Source organism: Oncorhynchus keta, chromosome 36 (genome assembly GCF_023373465.1).
Source record: "Oncorhynchus keta strain PuntledgeMale-10-30-2019 chromosome 36, Oket_V2, whole genome shotgun sequence".
NCBI lineage: Eukaryota > Metazoa > Chordata > Actinopteri > Salmoniformes > Salmonidae > Oncorhynchus > Oncorhynchus keta.
Genome location: NC_068456.1, coordinates 11,701,381 through 11,708,561, shown reverse-complemented (window position 1 = coordinate 11,708,561; position 7,181 = coordinate 11,701,381). Strand labels below are relative to the sequence as shown.

The 7,181-nt window shown below is 43.5% G+C and overlaps 1 long non-coding RNA gene across 1 annotated transcript; it reads right to left on the bottom strand.

Moving 5' to 3' along the window:
• Window positions 1-442: 442 nt before the first annotated feature.
• Window positions 443-3,699, bottom strand: LOC118369907 (uncharacterized). Its single transcript, XR_004822707.2, has 3 exons — window positions 3,505-3,699; window positions 2,867-3,031; window positions 443-1,961 (listed from the first exon to the last, which is right to left on the bottom strand). It is a non-coding gene; the product is annotated as an uncharacterized LOC118369907 (long non-coding RNA).
• Window positions 3,700-7,181: the final 3,482 nt, after the last annotated feature.

Genomic DNA, 7,181 nt, shown 5'->3' with positions numbered 1-7,181 from the left:
TTATTTTAATTTAGTTTTCAATATTGTTGTTGACGTCAACCGCCTGTTTTAAATGGAGAAAGAGGCTCATGTCATGAATATGCAAAGTGATCTTGAAACAACTTCGATATAAAGTGTTTTATCTCAAAGTTGCCGAGATGTCACGTGTCCTACCGACTTTTATCAGTACACTAGTAACAACCTAAGCATTACGAAACTTTGATCAAATAAAACTCCCACAGCCTCTCATTGACCTCTATACAAAAACTCATGGCTTTTGTGAAAGAAACAAAACATTGCAACCTGCTGGAGAAGACAGATTTTTGGCCAAGTTGGGCTTCGCCTCTCATACAAATAAAGGTTGATTCGCTACCACACCCACATCGGAAACTCTGTGAAGTTATTTTGGAGCGAGTTAAGTAATTACATGTTTTATTTCATTAATAAGACCCATGTATCTACAATGAAAGATGTAATGTTGTTATTGTTATTACTCAAATGAAAAAAAAAACAGCTGAATTAGTCATGAATTTCTTCATTCTCTCTGGTAAATGTTGTATTCACAAAAACACATATTGGAAATCTGTTCCCAAATGCAATATATTTTTACTTGAAATACAATATTTTATAAAATCTCTAGAATTAGTCAAAAACTTTTTTTTTTAAACATTGTATTCTTACAACACTACCATATGTTTATACAACTGTAACCCCTGACCTTATTTGATTTATTTTAACGTTTGAAACTCAATTAATGTGTAGTGAATGTTTTTATATATATATTACTTCAATGTTCTTTTACTTTTCTTTAGAGAATTATTGTTATATATAAATAAATAATAAATAATAAATAAAACCACATCGGAAGTACAATCATGGCCTCTGGGAGGCCATATTCACCATTTCAAACATTAACCTCCGCACTGCATTGGGTGTGTGAGTTTTTGTGCAATAAACGTGGTGTCTCTTTAACATGAGGTCAGACGATGATGCTCCATGCTAATCTAAAAATGAAAAATAAGAATATACCTTGTAATCCTTCTTGGCGCATCTCTCTTGCTTTGTTCATTCTGGTTGTGTATATTCCTACATCATATGTTGATGTTAGACTGTGTATCTCATTTAGTCATTTATGTCTTGTCTGAATAAATCAACGATTATATATATATATATATATCTACACAAGAGGCCGCTGTTATGCCTGAATTCGACCCAAAACCAATGAGGAAGTCTACAGTGTTGAAAGCGGTTCTATGAAACCAATTTGTACCTCCAGCAAAGCTCTCAACCCGCTTTTAGTTTCTATTCAGTTCGACATGGCATAAATTCATATTTAGAACTGTACAGGAACTCTATAATCTACTGGCCTTTGTGTGGCACAGCAGTGAGACTCCAGGCTTTTAGAGTCAGTGCATCACCACATTAAAATATGGCTACATATGGCACGGCTGCATTACAGAGGAATGCACATTGTGATGCAAGCATTGTGCTACTTTCTTCTAAGGAGGGACACATTCACAGGCACACACACACACCTCTCACTCACAGGTTTGGGGGATCAACTCTGAGTCTCTATTTTCTGTGTGTATATTGGTGTCTGTGTGGATCTGAATCTGGGGTCTGCATCTATCACAGATGTTTTCTTCCTCCTCCCTTCCCAGCATGTGTCTTCCTCCTCCCTCCCAGAGTTGCTGGTTATCACACATCTCGATTGCCGAGTCGCCTGTAAAGCACAGTTACCTGCCCAACGGCGAGTTATTGTTGTCAGGGAAACCATTGCCATGCTCCCCCGGTGTAGACACGGGGAGCCGCAGTGGGGGTTGTGTCTGGGTATGTGGTGGTGGTCTGGGGGAAGGACGAGGGCAGTCAGGGTGCTGGGTGGACAGAGAGGCTAACTGGAGGGGGACTGTAGGGAGGGGGAGGAGTGGCAGTGCTGTCAACTACCTCCTCATAGGTTGGCAGCATGTAGTCAGGCAGGAATCCTATACAACGAGAGAGGGAAGGAGCAGATATTAATTGAAATGTCTTGATATACAGTACCAGTCTATCCTTTGGACAAACCTACTCATTCAATGTTTTTTCTTTATTTGTACTATTTTCTACATTGTAGAATAATAGTGAAGACATCAAAACTATGAAATAACACATATGGAATCATGTAGTAACCAAAAAAGTATTAAGTGAAAGGGGGATACCTAGTCAGTTGTACAACTGAATACCTTCAACTGAAATAAGTCTTCCGCATTTAAATTAAACAAATCAAAATATATTTTATATTTGAGATTCTTCAAAGTAGCCACCCTTTGCCTTAAAGAGAGCTTTGCACACTCTTGGCATTCTCTTAACCAGCTTCATGAGGTAGTCACCTGGAATGCATGTCAATTAACAGGAGTGCCTTGTTAAAAGTTAATTTATGGTATTTATTTCCTTAATGCGTTTGAGCCAATAAGTTGTGTTGTGACAAGGTAGGATTGGTATGCGGAAGATAGCCCTATTTGGTAAAAGACTAAGTCCATATTATGGCAAGAACAGCTCAAATAATAAGCAAAGAGAAACGACAGTCCATCATAACTTTAAGACATGAAGGTCAGTCAATAGGGAAAATGTACAGAACTGCAGTTGCAAAAACTGTCTCTCATGAGGACCGCCACAGGAAAGGAAGACCCAGAGTTACCTCTGCTGCAGAGGATAAGTTCATTACAGTTACCAGCTCCAGAAATGGGCAATTAACTGCACCTCAGATTGCGCCTCACAGAGTTCAAGTAACAGACACATCTCAACATCAACTGTTCAGAGACTACGTGAATCAAGCCTTCATGGTCAAATTGCTGCAAAGAAACGACTACTAAAGGATATCAAAATGCTACAGACAGACACAGGCACTCACTGAGATAGAGGGGGAGATGCTGTCTGTTGTTGTGGGCCTCTCTGTATACAATGAGGTTGATCTCATTCTGTCTCCTCTGCTGCTGGAAGCTCTGCTTGTAGCGCCGGTGCTGAGACACACAGCAGCACATTAATATGATGATGAGAGTCCACACCAACCAGAACCCTGAAAACAGAGCTACGTGTTAATGCAATAGCATCCATTTCCAACAGATCTGTAGGTCTCAAACCTCTGACACACGCACCTCAGTGCTCAGGATCATTTGTTGAGCGCAACATAGGCCTAAACAACAAATGAAAAACTCCAGACTCAGTACCTTTAAAGCCCATGCAGTCAGTCTTGAGTTATTATAAAAAGGGACTGCACCAGTAACATGAGACTACAACCCTGCCTGTAAACAACTAGAGCTACCCTCTCACAGTATTCATTTAAGAGTTACACAACCTATGGAGACAGAGGATAGACAGGGAATACGATATGAGGAGAGGATAGAGGGGGAGAGCAGAACAGAGGAGATAGCAACAGGCTCACTCAAATAACTCTGGTTAGGCATACGGAGGAGAGGAGACATGGAATAGTACAGGGAGAGAAAAGACAAGGGGGAAAGGGGAGCAGAGAGAAGGAAGCTGGTAACTCACACCAGAGCTCATAGTAGTAGCTGCAGCACTGAGACTCTCCACAGCAGTGGTCTGATTCACATACATAACTCTGGTTGTTGTCTCCACGGCACACCAACCTGCTCTAAAAGAAAAGCACAGAAATATACATAATTGATTCATGATTTTCCATTCTAACATTGAGAACCAGGTTTACCGCACGTCAAGCGGAACCGGGGGATGCTAAGTCTGGGACCGAAAGGCTCCTGAACAGCTTCTACCCCAAAGCCATAACATTTAAATCATTACATTTAAGTCATTTAGCAGACGCTCTTATCCAGAGCGACTTACAAATTGGTGCATACACCTTATGACAACCAGTGGAACAGCCACTTGCATCTAAATCTTGTTGGGGGTGAGAAGGATTACTTACCCTTACTTACCCTATAAGACAGTTAATTAAATGGCTACCTGGACTTTCTGCTTTTCACCCCTACATACATATACGTATTACCTCAATTAGTCACCCATCAAACCATCATGTACATATTACCTCAATCAATCAGTCAAACTACCTCGTTCCCCAGTACACTGACTTGGTACCGGTACTCCTTGTATATAGCCTGGTTATTGTTATTTTATTGTGTTACTATTATTTTTCTATCTATTTGTTAATTTTCGCCCTTTTTAACTGCAAGGGCTAAGTAAGTATTTCACAGTAAAGTCACACTTGTTGTATTCTGTGCGTGTGACAAATAAAAATAGATTTCCCAACAGCATTTCAAGGCTAAGTTCAATGTTAGAACATTCGTAGGAGCATCTTTAAAACTCAGAGCATTTCCCCCTAAACCAGGGGTACTCAACTACTATTTGAGAAGGTCCAGCGACACAAATTTCCTAGGTGGCAAAGGTCCGGATGGATATCGCCCTTTATCGGCACTGTGGTAATAAACATGATCATCTACGACTTAGGAAACATGTTGTTATATAAAATGTACATTAAATGAGACTAAGAATTTGAATGAACTACAACTTCTTTCAAATGTAAACATGTGCAACATTGCATCAACATGGCTGAGGAACAAAATAGGTTGTATAATTGTCTGTGCAAGAAAGCACACTGTTAACCATTGAACATGGGCCTTGAATATGTTCTATATTTTAAAATAAAACTAAGTGCATGTTTTATGGAGTACAAAGGAGTGTTGAACGAAAATAATAATCTGAGTGCACAGAACGTCACTGTGGGCCATGCAATATTTGTGTTTAAGTCACGCTGGGCCTTGCCCTGCATTAATGAGAGAAATTACACCTGGTCTGTTTCACCTCTTTGTGCTTATCTGCACCCCCATCCAGGTGTCACCCGTCTTCCTCATTAGCCCCAGTGTATGTATACCTGTATTCTCTGTTGCCAGTTTGTCTTGTCTTTTCTTACCAGCGTGTTTTCCCATCTCCCTGCTTTCTCAAGTTCTGTTTCCTAGTTTTCCCGGTTCTGACCATTCTGTCTGCCCTGATCCCGAGCCTGCCTGCCATTCTACACCTGCCTGACTCTGACCCGGTTACAAACCTCTGCCTGTCCTGACTCTGAGCCTGCTGTTCTGTACCTTATTGACTGCCCGGGATTACGGACCGCTGCCTGCCTTTCACCTGTCTTTTGCCTGCCCCCTAAACATCTGTGACTCTAGCTGTCTGCATCTGGGTCTTATCCTGAGTTCTGATATTACGAACTGGCCATGGCTGACCCAGCAAACTAAGACCAGCTCCACAATGCTGTCTCCCTGCAAGGACACACCATTGGAAGACACGAGGAGTTACTGCAATGTCTTATGGCGGGACTCCATACCCTGGCAGAACGCTATGACCAGGAGTTCGATACATTGCTGGAGCAATTCCGCGGATTCCCTACTGGGCAGCGGGTCACATCCGTAATTTTCCAGCCTACCCCAGTGTCCCGAAAACCCCGCTTACCTCCTCCAGAGCGCTGGTTTTTCTCTCCCAGTGCTCCCTCATTTTCGCGCTTCTTCGTTCCCCTCGGAATGTTCGAGGATAGCGTATCTCAACGCTGATGTCCGGGGGGGCACTCACCTGGGCTACGGTGGTGTGGGAGCAACAGTCCGCCGCCTGCCTCAGTCTGGAGGAGTTGGAAGTGCGGAAGGTGTTTGATTCTCCGTTGTCCGGGAGAGAGGCTGCTCGTAAGCTGCTCCGCCTACTAGGGATGCAACAGTACAGTGGCCCATGGTTCGGTATGTATCACGTTTTGTGGGCCACAGTAACGGTATGGTTTCGCTATCTTTATATTTAAGGAAAGAAATAAACACATCACCCTTTTTGCAACACGTAGCTCTTCATCTCCCAATCCAGTACATATAGAACCGTCACAGTGAGGTAGCTTTGAATCCCTCTGGAGGTCCAACTATCAGTGGAGAGAGCTAGATAGGATGTCTGTGTCAATTCGTTTTCAATTTCTCTCTGTGATGTTTCATAGAGTTTGGGAATTCATTTTCTGCTGAAATGTGGGTGGGAGGGGACATTGTAACTCGGTTAAATTATTGTTGGAAGGCAGCAGTGAGAGATTATTGTGTTTTCGCTAACAAGTGGACTCTCCTTGCACCAGGTCCACCTGCAAGGGATACTGCTGGGTGATGACAAGTAAATGACACAACATGTTAGAAGTGTTTCCACTCGAGTAGCCGACAGTAACAAAGCAATGCTTGCAGACTGTACTTTCTTTGTTTACGGTCTTCTTAACCTCGTCATCGTATTGAACGTCGAATCCTAAATGTTCCCACACAGCAGATTTGAAAGGCGCCGGTGCCTCTTCAAATTTGCTTCTCTCTGTCTCGCTAGCGCTCGCCATTGTCACATTGGAGGTGAGAGTTTCCCCTCTCTTCATGGGGCCCCCTTTAGGGAGGTTTCCTTCTGAGATGTCATTGCAAATCATCCATTGGTTGTTTAAGGTAGAGGGGGTTGCGGTCACTGCGGTTGCCACATTTTGAGACATTGCTGTGGAGTAAAGTTTGTCCGCCCTCAAGAGCCCACTATCGGCCTGGGGCCCCAAGCAGTTGTCTGCCTTGCCTGTTCACAAGGTGCGTGTCTAGTTCTGTGGATCTGAATATACAACATGCGTGTCGTCTGCAGTGCAATAAGCAACTTTTGGAAATGATAGGCAAAGGCATATCGTAATTCTGCGGTCACGTGTGAGTATTGAACCATATGGTGTGCACCATTGCATCCCTACCAGCTACGTCAAGACTCCCATAGTGTGGCAGACTACACAGTAGATTTTCGCACATTGGCGGCTGAGAGTGCCTGGAGCACGGAAGCAATGTTCGGCATGTTCCTTCACGGATTATCGGAGGTGATCAAAGATTAGCTTGCAGCCCGGGAGCTGCCCATGGACCTTGACTCCCTCATAGCCTTGACCATCCGGATTGATGGGCGGCTTCGAGAACGTAGGAGGGAGAGGGAATCTGTGCCCTGTTGCCCTCGTTCGCCCTTGATTCCTACCTCGCCTCTGAGGAATCCCGGAGACCCCTGAAGTCTACATGTCCAAGTGAACCCAACGTCACCCGAGTTCTCTCGGGAATTACAGAGGGCTGCTGGCTCGCCTCCTTCGGTGTCCATGCACCTGGGTAGTGCTAGATTGACTCCGGCTGAGCACTTACGCTGACTCCATACCCAGAGCTGTCTATATTGTGGAGCTACGGGACATTTCTTAG